General features: G+C 46.7%; 1 protein-coding gene across 1 annotated transcript in view; it reads right to left on the bottom strand.

The window, feature by feature from the left end:
* Positions 1 to 223, bottom strand: part of Ddx24 (DEAD-box helicase 24) — a 15550-nt gene extending 15327 nt beyond the window's left edge. The window contains exon 1 of the mRNA XM_008821686.2: positions 129 to 223. The gene's annotated coding sequence lies outside the window, so the exon portion shown is untranslated. The remainder of the gene's footprint in view (positions 1 to 128) is intronic.
* Positions 224 to 3856: the final 3633 nt, after the last annotated feature.

The following is a 3856-nucleotide window of genomic DNA, read 5'->3' as shown; positions in this document are numbered from 1 at the left end:
GGCATGGGGAGCCCTGAGGCCAGGCATGGGGATCACTGAGGCCAGGCATGGGGATCACTGAGCCCGGCATGGGGAGCCCTGAGGCCAGGCATGGGGCTGAGGGCTCCAGCATGGGGTTCCGCACTCACCGACTCTCCAGCGGCCTGCGGAGCCTTGTTCTCACGGCGGCCGCATTCAGCGCAATTCTGGGGCGGGGCTTCCAGGCGCGAGTGCGCACTGCAGAAGGAAGTCCCACCTCCCTGCGGAAAGCTGTTGGCTGATTGACATTGGAGTTGGACCTACCCTGCTCAAGAGTGGAGGAGGCAGTACAAAGCCAAGCTTTCCACTGGGTTACTCCACATGTACTTGGAAAATCGTTCAGATGTCCTCCTGCTTCTTCCCAACGAAGGGCAATGCAAGAGTCGCCTTATTCTTTCATTTTTTAAATTAAGTTTTATTTTATGTATATGAGTGTTCTGCCTACGTGTATGGAATGCCCTGCAGAGGCCAGAGAATCCCCCTGGAACTGGAGTTAGGGAGGGTCGTCGCTTTTTCTTTTATTTTATTTTTTCTTTTTCTTTTTTTTGGTCTTTTTCAGAATGGGTCTCCCTGTATTCCCAGCTGACCTGGAACTCGCTATGTAGACCAGGCTGGCCTTGAACTCATAGAGATTCTCCTAGCTCTGCCTCCTGAGTGCTGGGATTAAAGGCATGCACCACCACACCTGGCTCTGTTTTTAATTTATATATTTATTTTATTTTTAATGTGTATGAGTGTGTTGCCTGCATGTGCGTAAGTGTGCCCGTGTCATGTAATCCCTGCTGAGGTCAGAAAAAGGTGTCAGATCCCCTGGAACTAGAGTTACAGACATCTGTTAGCCCTCATGTGGGTGCTGGGAATTGAACCTGGGTTCTCTGCAAGAGCAATCAGTGCTCTTAACCACTGAGCCATCTCTCCAGCCTCAAAACATTTTGAGATTTTTTAAAATGTGTTTGCGTGTACTGCTTTGCCTGCATTTATGTAAATGCATCTGGGTCATGCAAGGTGTGTGTGGAGGGCTGCGGATCCTCTGGTGTTACACACAGTTATTAGCTGCTATGTGGGTGCTCAGATTCTTCTGACCCAGGTCTTCTGCAAGAACAGCCAGTGTTCTTAACCCTGAGCCTTCCTGATATAGTTTTGATTCAATAGCTGTTCCATGTGTTGTACCTATTGTGGGCCCAGAGCTTTGAACATGTTTTCTCATTTATTTACAACCCAACCAGGCTGTATTGAAGGTGCTATTTTTTCCAGTTTTACAATGCCCTGCCTGTTGCACAAGGGTGATTGAGATAGATCTGCCTACCTCTAAAACAAGTTTTAGCCACCAAGCTAAACCAGCTCCTTTGCTATAGGCCAGAGAAATGAGTTCCACAGTATATACATTGTGACCTTTTCCATAAGGCTGTTGGAACCAGAATTTCGTCTATACTACCTGCTGTAAAAGCCAACAAGCAGAAATTGAATCACAAAACAGTGCTTTATTCAGAGGGCCCACATCCTGAAAAGACAGTGAGTTAGCATCCTAAAAATCTGTCTTCTATCTTGTCTTTAGCCAACAGATTACACAGAGATAGGAAACCAGTGCTGTCTAGCTGACAGAGTTTAATCTTGTCCTCTGGCTGGTTAGTCAGCCATTTCCCTCATTTCTGTGTAGAGGGGAGAGTTCGCATACATCAAGGCCTCTGAGTCTTGCATTCCTCCTGAGCCACAGTTTAGAGGACATCTAGATTGAAGGTTAAGTTAGAACAAGCTTTTAATATGCTCATGCAGATTCCTTCCTACAGAATGAAGTACAAATGTGCTCTTAAACGACACACTGTAAAGCATTCTTACTTATCTCCTATGAGTATCACATGAGAAACCTGTCTCAACGTTGCATCTGATGGTGATAGAAATTACAAAAGGACAATATTGTGGAATTCTCCAAGTTTGGGGCAAGTGGGTACCCTCCCACGGACTTCTCATCTGTCAGAATGATCATTTCTTTGGCAGACTTGCCACTGCATCCCCAACATTTGTGTGACATAGATCCTGTGCCCAGCTGTGTCTGAAGAAGTCTGCCATCAAGAGCATGCAGCTATCCCTGATGGGGGAGTAAAAGGCAAGAGTTCGTCCCTGGACCACTAACATACCTTGGAGAGCTATGGGTTTGACTTTGTAGAACCTAACAGGGCTGTTTTCTGGGAAATGAGACCCCACCAGAGAGAGGCTGAAAATAGGAACCCTGAATTGGGACTTGAGGGGTAAACATCTTGCAGGATCAGAATATGCTTGGTGGGGAGCCTCAGTGGGGGCCTACAAAAACTGGAAGAAATCAACTGTGTTAGAGTTCTCCAGAGAAACAACCACCAATGGGTATGTGGCTGAAAATGAAATTGTGTAGGAAACCAGGATGCCAGGCCCTAGGGTGAGATGAGCCTAAAACTTTTAAGTCCAGGCTGCATTCTCTGCTAAAGGGAGGGGTGCTGAAAACAGTAGCTCTGATAATCCCTGTCTTGCAGAATACTGCCAGACTGGCAGGAGAGAGAGGCCTGGTTATAAGTGCAGGCTCCCTGCTCTGTGGGAAAGTGTCTTGGTCAACAACCCTTAGCTCATCTCCTTGTCCTGAACAAATAGATATCCTTAGCTAAGAAATTAGGCCAGGTTAAAGCTTTACTCCTGAGCTAAAAGCTAAAAGTTTACCATGCTTTTAACTCTAAGAAAGAAAACATTGTGGCCAATAAATTACTGGATGGGCATTGATAACCTTGAGTAAAGGTTTAAGAATACTTCTGGCACCAACTAACAGACTAAATGTCCTGTTTCCTTGTACCCTAAATCTTTGTATGTGACTTCCATATCCCACATGACTGCTAGTTCCTTGGGATGTATAAAACCACCTGAATTTTAATAAAATGGCTTGTTGAAAAGACACAGGTTCCAGGGTCCAAGACTCTGTTGCCGATCAAGTCTCTCTGCCCGGAAGCCAGTAGGTCCCCCACTGAGCAAAGCACACCCGAGTCCCGACAACTGGCACCCAAACAGGGACCCTCTCGGACCTCCGCTTCACTGCAGACAAGCAATCCTCCCTTCTTCAGCTGATCAGATCCCCTTGTCACGCTAGTTCATAGGTAAGGGGCAATCATAAATATGGATAATTCTCTTACTCCAGACTGGTCTCACTTCCAACCTAGTCTTAAATGCATGCTAAAGCCTAGAGGAATTAAGTGTACAGAAACTCAGATTAAGGCCTTTTTAGATATTACTATAGAATGTAATCCTTGGTTTCCTGCTACGGGAACTATTGACTTAGAATCTTTGAAAAGAGTAGGAGACAATGTACATAATTATCAAAGGCAGAACAAGACTGTTCCTGTCTTCTATTTCCCTCTCTGGTCTGCTTTTTGCCAGTGTCTCCAAATAGAAGAGGAGCCCTCTCCCTCTGCGGCCCAACCACCTATGCCCCTGTTCCCTCCCACTGCCAGGCCTCCCTCCACAACAGCCCAACAGCCGGAACCTTCTCAGGCTGCTATGCAGCCACCAGCACCTCCTCTTGCTTGATGTGAAGCTGCTAGCACTCCCTCCTGCTGTGGCACAGCCTCTTGGAATGCAACCACCCTCCTCTAATTCTATTAGAAAAGAAGATTCACCCCCCCCACACACACACTTTGGGATCTCTCCCCACTTCTCCTTCTCCTCCCTTGGCATCCCCCATGGCAAATGTTTCTTATACCTTGCCCTCTGCTTCTGACCCTGAATCTCTCCTTCCCATGTTTCAAAATCTGCTCGCAGGAGACACTTTCTCTAGAGAACCTTCAGCTCCCTTGCCACATCCTTCCTCTCAGTTCTTTCCAGT

Source organism: Nannospalax galili, unplaced genomic scaffold (genome assembly GCF_000622305.1).
Source record: "Nannospalax galili isolate Female #2095 unplaced genomic scaffold, S.galili_v1.0 scaffold107, whole genome shotgun sequence".
Taxonomy (NCBI): Eukaryota; Metazoa; Chordata; class Mammalia; order Rodentia; family Spalacidae; genus Nannospalax; species Nannospalax galili.
The sequence above is the reverse complement of the archived record's forward strand: the minus strand, read 5'-3'. Positions and strand labels throughout refer to the sequence as shown.